This window comes from Mustela nigripes, chromosome 8 (assembly GCF_022355385.1).
Source record: "Mustela nigripes isolate SB6536 chromosome 8, MUSNIG.SB6536, whole genome shotgun sequence".
NCBI classification, from domain to species: Eukaryota; Metazoa; Chordata; class Mammalia; order Carnivora; family Mustelidae; genus Mustela; species Mustela nigripes.
Genome location: NC_081564.1, coordinates 86,569,965 through 86,588,609, shown reverse-complemented (window position 1 = coordinate 86,588,609; position 18,645 = coordinate 86,569,965).

Below are 18,645 nucleotides of genomic sequence, written 5' to 3'. Positions count from 1 at the left end.
TAGGCTAAGGTAAGAATGAATTTTCGGTCCTCTGACACTAATTTTAAAAAAAAAATTGCAGTTTTTACTGTTGAAGGAGCATGATGAAGAACTCTTCCTTATCCTTCGGGGAAAAGCAATCAGTGGAATCGTCCAGGAAGCAAACCAACAGTACTTGCCTTCCTGCCCTTAACTTTCCTTTTCACTCTGTAAAGTTGCAGAATTGCTTTCTGTTTTAATACAAACACCGAAAGGCAAGTTTTGTTTTCTTTAGGATTCTTTGCAACATTGAGAATGAAAACAACATACCTGAATACTGACAGATACAACTCCTTAAAAGTTATTGTTAGACTCCAAAGTAAGTATATTATTTATTTGTGGATTGACAGAAAAGAGTCAGATAAAATGACTTTCTTAACTTGATAAGTTTATTCCGATTTTCCTGAGCTCATGTGATTATAAATTCTTGACTACTTCTGCAGGTCCTGCTAGATGACTTGCCATTGCCATGAGACCCCATCTTACATGGTCCCCACAGGCCAGTTTGCCGGGAGAATGCATAGAAATGGGATTCTCTTACCCAACAATCCCAAGATGAGCTGTCTTTGGGTTCTGAGTGCCCCTAAAATTATATAAACCTCATTTCCGGCCAATGCCTTCATCAAACATTTGACTTCTTGGATTTGGGTTGGGGTGTTTCATGTCCAAATCTGCTACAGCATCTATCCCAGTCCTTCTAATTTGCAGGCTCATTCACTGTAGACCTGAGGGAGACATAGTTTCTTGTATTTTTGGATGTGAACACTCATGAGAAGATACCCTTAAAAATAGGAGAATGCTCTCAGACATGTGTTCTGAGAACATTCAATCCCTCCATTGTATAAAGAGACTTTGAAAGCAACCCTCCCTATTGGCTTTAAATCTGATGCCATCCTATGGATTGTCATATAAAAGTGGACTCAGTATCTGTCTCCCAATGACTTTAAATTGCATCTAATACATCATTCTTAAGATTCAATTTATGCCATCTCTAAGAAGTTGCTAATATCCTTGGCATTTGAAATTATTTTGATTTTCTGAAAGCAGTTTGTTGGCATACATTTTACTTTAGTATAATTTCACTATATTTTCCCAATATTTATCATTGTAAAATACTCAACTATCAATTGAAAAACAAATGTTATGATCTTATCCCTAAAAAATTACTATTGTTAATAGCCCTAGACCCCAAGGATTTGCAAATACGATGATAGAATGTGGTATGAAATGTTGGACTTCCTTCTTTACACTTTCTTTGGCATCTTGAATCTCAATGCTATCTTACCTAGGAGCCATAAATTCTATTTTTTGTCTTTTTAATACTGTGTAACTGCCTAAAGCTCTAATCAGTATTTTTTCCTTTTTGTTGCTATTTTAAAAAATCCTATTTCCTAGCCTCATAACACAAATTAACATGATAATCATTTGAGTTAGAGCTCTTTGTGTCACATCAACAATGATTGCAATTTTCAGTTCATAAAAAGAATTACATGATTACTCCCCTAAAAATAATTCTTTATTGCACATATATTCCTTGGGACACTCATAAGAAACCTGTATATGGCTAGATGTTTGCTAATTTCTCCACTTTATAAGAAACATTCTGTCAACTTGAAAAATATCAGTTCTTAGAATGTCTTCAAAATTTGTCAAGTTCATTGATTTTTTTTTGAAGTGTTTTCATTTATCTTGGAATCTTATGTTATTTTAGGTACAATAAATTACATTCAATAGTTGAAAAATATTTTATTACTTTATACAGTATTTGTGTGCTATATAAGATTTATTCCTTTATAATCAATTTCTTTAGATCAATCACCATACTTTCCCATTAAACTTCTAGTAGGGGAAATCTTTCCACTTCTCAGAAAGATTTTAATCAGTTTTTATTTTCAAGAGGAAAAAATCACTTTTGCAAAGACTAATTGATAAAAATGGCATGTATCACTGACAAATATGGAAATCGTCATATTACTAACTATAAATAATTAAAAATTGCCATATATTGGATATCCTGTCAGGTCTGATTCTCAATAACATTATCCACTGGGGAACAGAAATACAGTGCTATCGCTAGCAGTGTCTCTTAATTTGTGGCTCAAAGATTACCTGCATGAAAATCCTTGCTAATTGTTTGACTGAAGATTTTTCATAATTAATGAACAGCATGCATCACTTCATTTAAAAAATAAAACCCTACATGTACAAAGCTATTTTGTTCCAGTTCTCTATCACCATTTATCACCCCATCCTGAATTTAGGGGCTTAAAATAACAATCAGTGAATGTACTAAATCACATGATGTTGTGAGTCAGAAAGTCTAGAAGCCTAGGAGACCTCTTGTCCCTCTGGTGTTAAATGTATTTGGCCGACAACTGTGGGGACTGGACCAGATTGTCTACAAAGATTTCCCTCACACACCTGGTGCCTTGGTAGGAATGGGTGGAAGGTGAGGCTTACATGGGTACCTGGTTCCATTCACATGGTCTCTGGGCCACTTTGTGAATTTTCTTCAATGTAGCAGTCATGCCTCTTGCATGGCATCTTCTGGGTGAAGAGATTAAGGCAAGGGCTACCTCTTCTCTTAAAGGTTATTTCCAGGAATGAAGTAGCACTCCTTCACTGTATTTCAATGTCAAAGCAATCACAGGCTAATCCAAATTCAAGTAGAGCAGAAATAGAACCCACTTTTCAATGACAGAAGTGTCAAATAAGTTTTAACCATCTTTACCAGTCATAAATTTGAAATGTTTTTATATATTTTCTTCTCCACTTCTGCACCTAGGATTAAAAAAAAATTAAAGTTATCATTTAAGAAATCAGCATTATTACTAAAACTACTGCTGGTAACAAATATATACCTTCACATTTTCTCAGGATTTTTAAACATTTTCTCTAAATGTGTTTCAATAGGAGTGCCATTAAGTTCTTACTATAATCAGTCCAAAGCCATTATTTTATAAATTATAATAATTCCTAAAATGTGATGTGCATGTTTTCCTAAGTGATCTCTGGGTGATCTCTATGTTTAGATTCTTTGAAATAAGATAATATCTCCCTTGGATTTATTTGTCATGTTTTACACAAAGAAGATATTACACAGATATTTCCACAAACACCGTTTTTTCTCTTCATTCTTGGAGATTTTGTGTCTTCTTTTATTTCTTTTATGGATTTATGCAGAAACTGGTATTATAAGATTATGTGACATTTGAGTAACATTATTAATTCAAAGAACAAGGTAAGTCAATGACCAAAATGAGTTAAATAGTTGCCCAGTGAATTTAACTTACTTGGGGATACCTAATAGAACAGAATCATTCTGCAGGCCTGTAAAATTAATTGGGAGCATTAAATACATATGTAAAGTGGGTTAAGGCTGAACTTACACTCAATGTTGCATGGTAAAACCAGATACACACTGAAATTAGATATATCTTTAGAAGTAAAGATATTAATATGGTAGTTTCAGGTGAAAAACATTCAGGACTTCAATCTGGATGCTTTCATTTTGTAATGGTCTGTAAGGCTAAACAAATTCACTCTAGAACCAAAACACATATTATTTTAGAGGGATGTTTGTCCACGAATGTTTTTAAAATATCCAACATGTATAATGAATAATGAGACTTTGGGTCCCATAAAATTTACAAGTGCGAGATTAAAAAAAAAATATCTCTATTTTTTTTTTTTAATTTAAGAATATATTTCAAAGCACATTACTGACATACTGATGCAGAATAGAATTCTTAAAAGTAAAAAAAAAAAAAAGACATTTGATATGTGTTCTCATTATGCCTTCACTTTGATCACTAAGTCTTTGTCAACTGATACGTCCAGCTAATGATGGAGCGCCGGTGGAAGGACTCCAATCTAGAGATATTCTGAGAAAGGGGAAAAGGAGGTTCTAAATCCTTAATAAGATTAGTCCAATTATTAACTAAAAATAGAACAAGTTCATTTAGTCTACTTAGGCTGTATATTCTAGCATCATAAAATTTACATATACATATATATGAACTACACATCGATCTATATATGTGCCCATTAATAATGAACTTTTAATAAAAGAGTGAAGTAACCATAATGCTAATTTAATGGGAAAAATTTAATGAAGGATGTAACACCATGAACCCTTAACAGATGTCCTAATTAGATATCATTAAGGAGACTATTAGATGAATTAAAATTGAGCCTTTCATTTGCTACCAAAAATATACCTGTTAATTTACAAGGAAGCAGTTACAGGCTGAAATACTCACCTGGGCAATCGATGGAAAGTGGGTCTGAGTCGTTGGGAATCTGTGTGTCCTCCTCGTTACCACTGTAGCTCCTGGCATGAGACTGGACACCTGACACTGCTTGCTGAGAACTGTGAAGCAGAGAGTAAGATGAACTCCTTTTGTTGTGCTAAGGTTCATGGAGATCTACAAATGGTTATGAAGTCTTTGAGAATGTTTTAAAATTTTGTTTTTGATAAAGTAAGATATTTTATGTTCAAAGGTATTTTTAATGGTAAATTCCTGTGGAGAGACAGCTAAAAATAATAGTTTTTTTTGGTCAATGTTTTACGAACCAGGCAATGAGTCATGAACAGTAAAAGCCCACTAGGATATCGGACGTATATTTTTTCTTCTTTGACAGATAGCTGTGCAATATTCAAGAGTGAGACACAAAGCATTGTTTACTGCTTTTTTCCCTGGTATTTGAGGAGATAGAACAGACTCACTGAGAAGAGAGACTTACTAGGGAAGAGAAATCTGTGACAAACAGCTGAAAAATACCAGTGTTCCTAATAACCATTACTTTGAGTTGCCAATTAATTTCTTGCAATTTAATACAAAAATATAGAGAGCAACACAATTTGTAATCCTGCAAACGTATTTACAGAATTCTTTCCTCAGTGTAATCCACTGCACCTGTCCTTTTGGCTAATGCTCCACTAACTTTTGCTATATTCTCTGAAATTCTCTCTAGAGTCCAAGCATGTGCCCATTGCATATCTCAGCTCTGCAATCTGACGGCTAAGCCAGGGCCTCATGGTTCTTCTCAGGAATTGCACTGGAGGAATTAAACCGCTGAGTTAGTCAGATGTGTGGGCGTGCGTCCACTGGCATGTGCAGGACAAATCAACGGTAGTGAAACATGAAAAGAATCAATCTCCACAGGCCAGCTTTCCTAAGTATTTTATTCTTACAACTCTCAAATCTCCTGATAAATCCATATCATACTCAATATGCACTTTTAGAAGAATTGTGTTTTGATGCTAATTACTTAGTATACCTCTGATTGCGTTATGGGCCTGTTGCACCCCAGTTTGTACAACAGCATCCCTTCTCCTCCTCACATGGAGTCTGTCTCTGGAAATCAATTTGCCAATCAGTAACCAGTCAGTAGACAGAGCAGCACTCTAAGGTGGCACACCTCTTCGTTTCTCTATGATTGCGTCTTTAAATTTGGGCTTTCTGAGTGCCCTTTACTGCCACTTCACTGTTGTTTGGGCAGAACCAAAGTTTTCTTTCAGTTTCAGGATTTAGGAAACCTAGTTAGTATATTTCCATCTACTTCACAAGTTGCCTGTCCTGTGCCCGCTCGGGCCTGTGGTGGGCAAGAGGAGTGTCACGGTCCTGCTGCTGCTACTGTCTCTTCCTGCCTCCCTGCTCTCCTGATTCTCCTTCTTGAACGGGTCCTAAAGGACTGAGCAAGAAGAGGGGAAAGACTTCAAAAGAGACAAAATACTGCTCTCTCTGTGAGGAGCAGTACGTATTTTCTTGGTTAACAGTGACCACTGTTAACCACTGTTCCACCAAAAGATGTCATTTTCCAGTTCTCCTGAGGCCACAGCTCTTGATTTTAACATAGTTGGATTTATGTTGTGTCTTTTCATATAGATATTTGCTGTCACTTTTTTAAGAAGTCCTATTCTATCCTAGGTCGTGAATGTGTGTTTCTATATTGTCTTTGAAAATATTATTTTTATGATGGAATTTTAATATACTAAGCATTAATAATGACATACATTTAAGGCTAATTTTAGTTTCTCCATGTGGATTCTGAATTGACCCAATGTCACTCATTATGTAGACCATATCTCCCTACTCACTTACAATCTCAGCTTTGTAATTAATCAAATTTCACTTTGGACTTTGTCCCTTTTAGGGCTCTTTATTTTTCCATCCCTTTGCTGAGCCCTGTCCTAAGAGCACACTACCCTAATTAATAAAAGATGACACATTAACTCTTGTTGTAGATTAAAAGAGATCCCCTTTTTTTCTTATTCTAAGTCCTTCAAACTTCCATGTGAATTTTTTTTTAAAGATTTTATTTATTTATTTGACAGACAGAGACCACAAGTAGGCAGAGAGGCAGGCAGAGAGAGAGGAGGAAGCAGGCTCCCTGAAGAGCAGAGAGCCCGATGCGGGGCTTGATCCCAAGAGTCCTGGGATCATAACCCGAGCCGAAGGCAGAGGCTTTAACCCACGGAGCCACCCAGGCGCCCCTTCCATGTGAATTTTAATATGTTTATAAAAGTATATAAAATTATACACACATGCATCTTATAAGATTTTTATTGGAATTACATTGAATCTATAGATTTATTGAGTTAATAGTCGCATTTTTAGTGTGTATATATACACATAATAGTCAGGGTCCTTCAGAGAAACCAATAGGGTCAGTGTATGTGTATGTGTGTGTGCGTGTGTGTGTGTGTGTGTGTGTGTGTGTGTGTGTGCTGTGTGGAGAGAGAGAGAGAGAGAAAAGAGATATTTAAGTAATTGGCTCATGCAGTTGTTGGCTGCCAAGTTCAAATTCTACAGGGTGGGCCAATAGGCTGGAAACCCAGGCGAGAGTTAGTGTTGCAACTCTAGTAGAAAGGCCTATGGCAGACAAAATTCCCCTTCCTCAAGGGAGGTCTCTTTTTCTTAAGAATGATGCCCATATGTGTTATGGATGATCATCTGATTTACTCAAATCCCACTGACTTAATATTAATCTCACCTAAAAAACATCTTCCTAACAACATCTAGACAAGTTTGACCAAATCTCCTATATCAAATATTACTCAAAGTGGGAGTTGTTTTTGGTGGGTTTTTGTTTGCTTGTTTGTTTGTTTCTATTTTCTTTGTTTGAGTTTCCTGATTGAATTCTTTGTGTGCCCAAACAGAATTTTTACAAAATATTCAAGGGCACCCTTGCATTCTGGTTCTTCTGTTTGTTTCAGTGCGTCAGTTGTTCTATTCAGCAACTGAAACTGACCTAGAAAGATGGATCCAAAGGAAAGAGATGACCCAATTTTTGTTTTTGTTTTTGTTTTGTTTTGTTTGTTTGCTTGTTTGTTTTTCTTCCCAAGGTAGGATCCATAGTCTGCTCATTTCCCCAATCATTCCAATCTTAACTTCAAAGTCTTCCTGATGTGGTTAGGGCTAGCTGTTACAATCTTAGGCCAGAACCTACAGTTTAAAATTTGGCACTATGTTGGATAGAGTAGAGTTTGTTAAAACTAGAATTCAGCTATCTATCAGGTTGTATATTTCCCTAAGTCCATTCCATTTGGGATCTCCAACTTGTATATGTCCCCAAATTTTGTTGCCTCAATGAAAGTTTTTTTTTTCCATTAGTGGACATGTCCAAGGATTAAATGACATATTTGCTGTCACCATTCACCATTCATGTAGCTTCTCACAGAGATCTCTGTCTTAGTTTTTGTCTATTCTCTCTGGGAAAGATCTCTGCACCATAAAACTATATTTTTCTTCCAATTACTCTTTGAAAATACATATTTTCTATTTTCCTTGTGAAAAAAGCTGCCTGCAAAGCTCTCCATCTGGCACTTCATTTGAGCAGGCTGTCAGCCTTGACCCAGTCCATGAAGTTCACTGGAAGCAGCTTGTGGCATAAACTTGCTGTAGATGAAGACAAGCCACCTCAAGGCCTTGCCCTCTTCCTGTTCTCACTCCCAGCAGCCAGAGCCTTTCCAGCTTCTCTCAAGATGGCTCTTTTTCCCAGAACCGCACGCTCATTCTGACATACCTGGACAAACGAGCCTGTTTCCCAGGTCCGTCAAGGGCTGGGTTCAAACCCCAAGAGTGTAACCCCTTCCCCAGATATGAAAGCAACTCATTGGTTCTTGTATTAATTCCCACACTCACCCCCCTCATTCTCATGGTCACTCATTTGTGCATGGTCAGTGCCTACGAGCAATGGTGGTCCCTTCCATACACTTGAGCCCCTCTTGCAGAGACACGTTACTGTAAACTTTCCTGCTCTTAAAAAAATTATATATACATAGGACTTGCAGGAAAATGATACCATGTCCCTTTCTTCTCTGCTCCTGCCTTCAAAGCACTAAACATTGGAGATTTTGAGAATTCTCCCTTAGGTATATTATGGTTATTCAGCTGCAGAGTAGGTGTCCAGGCATCTAACCAGAACCACCGACAACTAGGAATAATTAGGTATCCTCCCGTTGACTCCATTCTGGATGGGCTTGACCTGACAGATGAAGTCATTCTCATTTCATGGAATACTGATGCTGTTCTGGGTGCTAAGCCAGCCCAGACATAAGAACGAAAGAGACAGTTTTCTGGACAGATAGGCAACCTGGCACATGATGTCTGTGGCAAGTATTTTCCTCATGGAACATGGCCAGTCAGCTCTTCCTCTTATTCCTCTCAGGGTGTGTATGGGGGTTGGGCTGTGGGAGGGTTTCAGGTGTTTTAATTTCACTAAGCATTCAAAAGTCTTGGGTACTGGAATATTTATCTCTTTTTCCTGATTTCATGCCAACTAACCTACTGATTGCTGAGAATCAACCAATAAGTAAATAAACATTGGCAGAGATGAACATAGATTGGCTGCATTTACCTTCACCAATCTAGAGAAGACTGCTATGTGTTATCTAACTCACAAATATGTGATTATATTCTTACTATTTTAATCTGTTTGCTTTGTGACCTGGATGGGATGATCAACATTTATGTGTCTCTTGCCAAAAAGTACAATGGCATGTTTGGATTCATGATCTCAATTCATAGTCGTTTATAATTTATTCCTGCATGCTGCGTTATGGAGCTGATCACTTCTAGGAACCCGAATGCCAGGACTGGAGAAGATATAATGGAACTCTATCTATACCCATTTAGAAATGAAGGATTTTACCTCTAGGAGGGATGTTTTCAAAAAGGGAAGTGTGGTGGCTTTTCACTACTCTCTTATTTCAAATGTTAGGCATGCTTATTAAAAAACACAATCTTTAAAAAAGAAAATTAAAATAACCGTATTCTCAGTACTAAATATTATCTCTTTTAATGTTCTGCCAGAAATTTTCACCCTTTAATTTATTATTTTCCTCCTTCTCCCATCTCCGTTGCCCCAAACAGATTCGTGCGCACATGGTAGTTCGTCTGTCTGTGATTTATAAGCAATCATTTTCTCAAACTTAGTAACTTAATGGGCCAGGAATAGCAAGACCACCTTGAACAGGAACAAAGACAGATTTCTTCGTATCACATATTAAGAAATACAATAGAGTGACAATAACTAAGACCATGGACTACTGGCATGGAGGAAGACAAACAGGCTAATTAGAGTCAAGAGACAGGCCTGTGTATACATGGTTACTTGATTTATAAAAAAATGCTACTATGTCAGTGAGTGGGGACAAAGATATCCTGCTCAACAGATGGTCTTGAAACTATTGTGTATCCACTCTAGATATCTCAAAGTGCAAAAATTAATTTTAGATCCTAGTCATAAATGTGAAAGCTCAAATTACGATCTATAAGAAGATAAATTTAAGGTCAACAATAGCTTCTTAAACAGAATGCAAAAATACCTGAAAGAAAAAAAAAATTAACTTCATTAAAATTTAAAAATAAAAAATTTAAATAAAAAAATATCAATCAGAAGACACTTCTGGGTGCCTGAGAAATCATTTATTATACCAGTTGTCCCCAGGGTGTGGTCTGCTGACCCATTGGGATTCTCACGACACTCTGGGATGTTTGCAAAGTCAAAACTATCTTCAGAATAATTAAGACAATATTTGCCTTTTTCATATGTTGGCACATTAAAATTGCAAAAGCTGTGGTGAGTCTTTTGTTTCAGTTATTCCATAAGAAGACATTAACTACTGACAGGACCAAAGATAAAACTGACATTCAAAGTATAAAACCCAGGGTGCCTGGGTGGCTCAGTGGGTTAAGCCTCTGCCTTCAGCTCAGGTCATGATTTCAGGGTCCTGGGATCGAGCCCCGCATCAGGCTCTCTGCTCAGAGGGGAGCCTGCTTCCTCCCCTCTCTCTGCCTGCCTCTCTGCCTACTTGTGATCTCTCTCTCTGTCAAATAAATAAAATCTTCAAAAAACAACAGCAAAAACAAATTATAAAACCCCCACTGATAGCAATGGTTCTTTGATAACAATATCTGACCGAATAGCTACAACATAAATAGTTAAATAGAAGTTCAAAAGTGACTGAGTCCAAAAGTGACATAGTCCAAAAGGCAAAGCAAATTTGTAACATAAGTGGATCCAGAAACTTTGTTTCCTGACCTCAAAATATACAAAGAATACACTTTCAGTTTCTGAAATATATACTTTTTCTTTCTTTCTTTCTTTCTTTTTTTTTTTTTACTAACATTGTACTTACTAATACGATCTTATTTCAGAAATAGTTGCATATAGGCGCTATGAATGGTAAAATCCAATGATACCTGTCAGTTAAGGAGACACAGTAAGTCTTTTACATACTCTGTTGAAGTGCTCAGTGCTTCTGAATTAGAATTTCCACAAATTGTGTAATCTCAAGACAAGTCACTTAATCATTCTGTTTGTCTTTTCCTTCCACAGAACTGGTGGATATTTATGGACTCTAACACATAACACCATGGAAAGATTCAACAAAATAAAACCTGTAGAACACATAAAATAGTATTTATACATTGTGGGCAATGGATTATTAGCTACTTAAAGTTTATTATATTATTCCTTTGCATTACTTTGCAAATTCAATAGATGTCACCACCTCATGTAACCTCTGTGTTATGTATGCAGATGTTAATAAATTTGCATGGATGAATATGTTTTATTCCTTAGTTGGATTTTCTACCATAGTATGAGGGGCACTAGGAAGCATCAGGTTGCACCTTTTTACAAACTTCAGACCTAGTGACTTAAGCTTCTCTTGTGGGGTGAGTTAGGATTCAGATTCTGTGGCTCCCAGAGTAAGGTCCATGTTTCTACAATTCTGTCATATTCTCAACTGATACTGATACTAACCCTTTTCCCTTATTCCTCTATTCAATAGCTAATGTATGACTGTGATAGTTATTCCTTCAGACTAATTATTGTCTTGTCTTTATAATTTGCCTTTTTAAAATAGCTCTGTTGCAAAGAAAGTTTATGGAAATGTGTATTCCCTACATCACACAACAAGGTTAAAAGTGAGTAGATGAGCAAACTTGGGAAAGAAAATATTAAGGTTTGAAAAAGAAGGATGAAATTATCTGTAAGTTTAGTATCCAAAATAGCTTACAGAAATTTACACATCGTTTCTTAGAAACCAGTGACAGAGCTAATGGGCTTAGCTACGTAATTACTTGCAAGCTCATAAGCTATCATAAGAGAATATTCAGACTGGAAATGAGTAACTTTTTTTGTTTGTTTGTTTTCACTGAAATCCAAATGAAAATGCTCTTATGAGTTCATATCAAGAAGAAACTTAGTGGTTTTTAAACAATGTTGTCAATAACATCTTTTATCTTTACTTGGAGAAAGCTAAAGCATATTCTACCATTTTTTTCCTAGAAGTTCCCTCTTTGTGAACTGATGGGAAAATGCCAAGGCATACCTTGACACATGTCGATGTAATGTGATCCAAGTATGAAATTCTCTGGCAAAGTATCTTGATATAATATATCCTATGGGACACACACACACACACACATATATATATACAGATATAATCTGCTATTGGTTCTGTTTCTCCAGAGAATTCTAATATACCTTCCCACTGGAAGACTTAAATCCAAATTGGTAGGTACCTGTCTACCTATTGTTTCATGTGATTATGGACACTGCAGTGTCCACATCTGCAGTGTGGGCCTATAGACTGGAGACCCAGGAGAGTTGTTGGTACACATGAAGTCTGAAGACAGTCTGATGGAGAATTTCCTCTTACTTGATGAAGGTGAATCTTTGTTCTATTCAGGCCTTTAGCTGGTTGGATGAGGCTCACCTGCATGGAAGATAATCTTCTGTCTCCAACAATTAAAATGTTAATCTCATCCAAGAACACCCTCATGGAAACATCCAAAATAATGTGACCAGATGTCTGGGTACCCTGTGGCCCAGATGATCTGATACATAAAATTAACCATCACAGAAGAGAAAAAGAGCAAAATGGCACATCTGCTGATTCTTAAACCTTCCTAGAGACCTTGTCAAGGATGAGCCCACCCCTTAACCTTGCTGGCCAGAACTCCACCATAATTCCAGACTACAGAACTCCTGCAACACCTGGCTTAACAGGGCCTTAGGACACTGACTATTTTAGCTGCTCTTCTTGCCATTTAAAACCTGGGATAAAATTGGAATTTTGGAATTCTTGCCAATAAAACCTGGAATCTTTTATGAAGGGAGGAAGAGAGAATAGATAGTGGGGTGGGCAATTAGCAGGATCTGACCCACTAAGTAATCCACGGGTCATTAGTCTATAAAAGAACAGAGGGTTGATATAGTCTATAAATCAGATACATAGAAAATAAATATTCTCCTGATTTCTCCAAGTAGTGACTCAAAGAGTCACAATTTAAACCAATTTGGTTAAAATGTCAACATTAGATAAAGGTCAGGTGGGATGAAAATGTAATAAGGTAGGCGGGCTTTATTTCCATATAAATCTACTTCATTTTGGGATGACCAGCAGCTACTATTCAGGACGGGGGGAACTTGAAAGGGCAATTGTAATGTTGTAATTACCATGTCTGACAAATACATAGGACTTGTGCCATTAATTAAATTTTACTTGCTTTTCATCACACAATCCAGACTGGGTTGTAAAATTCCCTTTCCTGTATATATAGACATTGTTATTTTTTTTACAAAATTATGTATACATCATATAAATTCATAAATATATCTTTGCTTACTAATTAAAAGTATGGATATCATCCCAATAAGAAAATTATATTTTGTTTTTCAGATAAAATATTCTAAAATATCTCATACAGAATAATTATTTCCAGTTTTAACAATTCAGTCCAAATTCATAAAATTCATTTTTTACACTAATAGAGGGATCCAAAGTCTTGAGCCTCTGATGCAATGTCACTAAATAACAATCAACATTTATTTTATGAAATATCACAAGTGTGGCAAAGACTTGGGGAAGTGAGGTTGAAAGTAGGGATGATATATCCTGAAATTTACTGAAAGGATTTCATATGCTCTCTCACACCAAATATGAGTAGTAAAGACTCTCATTTAAACTTACATTCTTCATTGATATCAAATATATAAATATGATATATTTTGACAAATATTGATGTTCCAATCTTCATTACACACCAAACACTCATAATCAAAAATATAGTGCCAAGTAAACTGTTTTGTTGTGTTTTTTTTCTTTTATCTCCACATGTCATCCTAAGTATAAATATTTACAAACTTCTCTTCCTTCTATTTCCATTGCATAATTGAGGCACAACATGCTATGACTGCCATAAAATCCAAAGGTGAACTTACTTAGTGAGTTCTAGGCATTTAAATAGATGATTTGGAGATGCTGGATTTCCATCTAAATCTAAGTGTCCCATCTAAATGTTTTATAAATATATCTGTATATTTCAGTTGAAGATCTAAATTTTTTAACATCTAAATATTAAACATTTAAATATCTAAATATTTTAATAGTAATGTTTTGCATCATGCTTATTATTTAAATAATTAAATATTTGCATAAAGTTTCACAGAGAAACAAGCCTTACAGTGTGAAATTATTGACCAATGATTTTCTTCTATTTAGACTTTGCTTAAAGTACGATGGATAAAGAGGTGGTATATTTTGTTTCTCATTTTATTTGACAGGAACCTAATCATACTACCATTTCTAGAATTGTGTAGAGTTTAAATCAACTTGAACATCAAAGTTCAAAGAGAAAATTTAGGGAAACCTCTAATGTTGGCCCCCCCATGACTGTTTCCCCCACAAAGCAGTCACAGCTCATTTCACGTCTTTACTTAAAGCCTTCTGATGGCATTCTTACTAAACTTCAAATAAAATCCAAAGTACACCTCCTGTCTTTCCAGACACTGGTGCATCCGGTTTTCGACTACTCTCCAAATTAATCCCTACCACTCTTTCCCTTATTCTGTATGCCCCAGACATGCTGGACCACCTTTCTTCTCCAGGGACACCACATTCTTCCCTCCTCAGAGCCCTTGTGGTTGCTGCTCTTTCTCACTGCAATTACATTCCCAGTCCTTAGCAGAACGGGCTCCTACTCATCGTTTAGATTCTAGCTTGTGTGTTCTGCTCCTAACCAGGATCCTCCCACAAACTGATTTAGAATTCCACACTCCCATTCATTTATTCTCATTAACACCACACAACACAAAAGTATCAAAATTATAATTTCCTACTATTTATTATTTTTAATTATCTCTTTCCTCTCTCCTCCCTCTACAAACTATAGACTCTCATACTTACCTCTCCAGAGCTATATTCTTGGTGCTTAGATAGAAGGATGCCTTCCAGAATAGACATTCCAAAGTATTTGCAGATTAGCTGAGAAAAATATAAATTTTAACAGAGCTTTGATAGGTAAGATTCATTTGCAGTTAAAAACAAATATTGTCTCATAAAAATGGAGCCTTGAAAGTGTCATTATCCTAGTAGTAAGGACATTATTTTGTAATTTTGTAAAGAAATAGAATTAATACTTTAAGCCATTTCTTCAGATGCAGTGATAAAATTCATTCAGTGTAAGAGAAACAATCATAAAGTCTGAGATCACCTAACTCCATTTATTTCAGTTTGGATAATTTAAATTCATTATGCTAAGGAAGTCTGAGTCAAAACGTTATTAGAGCAGTGTACTGAATTTCTCATCTGTTAAACCAATAGAAATAAACAGGTTTAGATAGGAGGGTTGAAATCTCTATGCCTGATCCCTCTCCCCCCCAAAAAAAATCCAATGCCAAATGATATGATTAAAATTGAATAGCCTACTCATGTAGAGGAAATCTTTGGGGATATATTTGCTTTTGGTACCCTATGAACTATAGTACCTGTTTGTGAAGAGGTCAATATCAGAGGCAGGACTCTACCTCTGTCTCACTCCGAAAGATGGAGTGAGACAGAGGTAGAGGGCATTAGGGTCTGATGAGACTCACCTCAGAAAACAAGGAACCTTGTGCTGTACAAGTCCATCAACTACAACCCAGTGTGTGATCAAAATGAATATAGATGAAGTGTTCAAATGTCAGGCAAATCTATCCTCCATGCAACTTTAATTTGTCATTACATGGGAACCTTTAGAATTGTCCAAACGCTTTCCAACAGCAAATATTGAACTGTACTAAGTTGCTGGAGGTCAATGAGAAATTTTGGCTTTTTTGGAAAAAAAACATGAAAGTGGATGTACTAATTTGTACCTATTTACTGCGAGAAAAACAGATGGATCTGAGTAACTAAATGTTGCTCTCACGGCTTGAATAGAGTCTTTCCACTGATGGCACAGCTGAGGCAGATGTAGCCTCAACCCCTCAAGAAATCCAACAGGCTAAAAGTGACTTGCATGTTCTCTACTATTATAAATATGGAAGAAAGACAGACATGATTTGTTTTTCATAGGCAAGACTACAAAATAGATTCCCTGCCTTTCTTGAGAATATTTAAATTCTCCAGTGTATAGCAATCACCTGGTGAGATAAGATTTCGTTATGACTCATCATCAAAGCAACTTAGGTGATGATATTGGTGATGTCATGGAGAAAGCCAAAGGATATGTGAGGGCCACTATAGCACGTATTACTGGGTGAGGCTGATTTATTCCGTCAGATAAAATACAGGGCTAAGCTAATTTGTTAAATTCTTGGGAAGCATTCTATGGATAGCATGATATAAATTATTGTCTTTGTTAAACCCTATCAATGAGAAAAAGTGCAATGTCTTGTGAGGCTATCTGGGTTTTGAAGGACACATGTACCTCACCTGGGGTTTTGTTTTGTTTTTTGTTTTAGCTATTGTTCATCACATGACCAGAAATAAATGTAAATTTACATGGGGTCCAGTATAAAAAAAAAAATTCTTTTAAAGATCTTATTTATTTATTTGACATAGATCACAAGTATACAGGAAGGCAGAGAGAGAGGAAGGGAAGCAAGGCTCCCCACTGAGCAGAGAGTCCGATGTGGGGCTCGATCCCAGGACCCTGAGATCATGACCTGAGCCGAAATCAGAGGCTTAACTCACTGAGCCACCCAGATGCCCCCAGTATAAAAATTTTTGCCTGTAGCCCAGGCAATACTGTTAAGAACTGTAATTTCCATAAGAGCAAATAACGGAAAGTGTCTTTTCTTATACTTATTTGCCCTTCGCATATCTTCTCTCATGAAAGGTTTGCTCACATCTTTAGGTCATTTATTAATTAGTCTGTTTGTTTCTTATTATTGAGATTTATGTATTCTGAATTTAAGTCCTTTATCAGATATGTGGTTTTCAAAAGGTTTCTCCCTGTAGAAAGAAGGCTTCTATTTCTAAATTCTTACCAGGGTTTTGTGAAGAGCAAATGTTTTCACTTTGATGAACCCCAATTTAATAATTCGGTCTTTTAAGATTCTCGATTTTGCTCTTACATGCTCTGCTTTTCCTGTCTGAATTTAGGAAAGGGTAGGGTGAGGGTGTTTGTTTGTTCAGGCTGATGGGCTGATGACTGAATTCTTCCCTCTGTTAGTCATAGAAAAGCTTTTGCAGCACAGAGAGACTTAGCAAGGTTTTCTGAGGGCAGAGCTTCTTGCTAAATTATACTTGAAACATTTTTCATGTCTCTTGAACTTTTCTCTTTCTCACCTTTTCCATCCCATTCCTATTTTCTTAGCCATATAATATCTGCCAAAATGACTTTTTAAAGTGGAGCATCTGAACGTTCTTGGGAGAAAATTTCTCAAATGTATCTGAGAAGCAGCAAGGGTCTCTCTGGCTTCTCAGAAAAACTAGTGATTCTCACAGCATAAATAAACTGTATCCTTTTCTATTTTCATAAACATAACACAAGATTCTAGTAAGCAAATTCTTCCATTCTTGTCTGTGAATTATCTACTGTGATTTAAACTCAAGAGAGCCCACTCCCTTTCCAACCCTGATTAAGTCTACTGAGGGAGAACAAGTGCTGAACATAATTCAGCACTGATCCTCTTGCTGTGTTTGCACTGATGGGTTGGAACTGGTTTGTTCTCACAAGGGCTTCTGCCTCCACAGGCATGATGTAAAGTTAACTTAGCTGATCAAGTGGTGTAAGGCTTTCAGTGTTTGATAGAACAGTTATCTGCTCACTTCAGTTAACTGTGATTACCCAGCAATGCTAAGGCAATTGGTTAGAATTTTGGTTTTACTCTCTAAAAATACAGATATAGATACATATGTACAGAGGTGTATATATAAAGTCACTTATAAATTATATTTTGTGCATGCAAATACAATTCTAAATCTGTTACATAATGAATCTATTTAAAGTCATGTGAGAGCATTATCTTTGTATCCTTCTAATTCCTTTTCTTAGAGGCCACCTTGTTTAAATCCTAAATGAATTCCAAAAACCAAAAATGTAGAAAACAGTTCTACCAAGAAGCATACATCTGCAGGTTTTGTGTGGACTGTTACTTGGTTATCAATTCAACTGAGTATCAGTTCAAATGCATTTGATAAATATATAGCAAATATGTTACATACAGTGACATATGTAACTTAAGAAATTTTAACATTTGCAAGTATATTCCCTCATTTAGTATGTAGCCTTGTTGTTGATGGTTTCCTTTGCTGTGCACAAGCCTTTTATTTTGGTGTAGTCCCAATGTTTAATTTTGTTTTTATTTCCTTTGCCTGAGGAGATATAGCTAGACGGATGTTTCTACCACTGATATCAAGGAAATTTCTGCCTATGTTTTCTTCTAAGAGTTTTATGTCTCACATTTCGGTTTTTAATCCATCCTGAGTTTATTTTTGTGTGTAGTGTAAGAAAGTGGTCCTGCTTCATTCTTTTGCATGGAGCTGTCCACTTTTCCCAGCATTGTTTACTGAAGTGAGGCTTTCCCATTGTATATTTTTGACTCATTTGTAGAAAACAGTATGGAAGTTCCTCAAAAATTTAAAAGTGTAATTAGCATATGATCTAGTAATTTCACTACAAAGTATTTACCTAAAAATATGAAAACAGCACGGAAATTCCTCAAAAAATTAAAAATGGAATCACCACATGATCTAGTAATTTCACTACTAAGTATTTACCTAAAGAAAATGAAAGCAGTAATGAAAGATATATATGAAATATGTATACTGCAGCTTTATTTACAGTAGTCAAAATACGGAAGCAACCCAAGTGTCTATCGATAGATAAATGAATAAGGAAG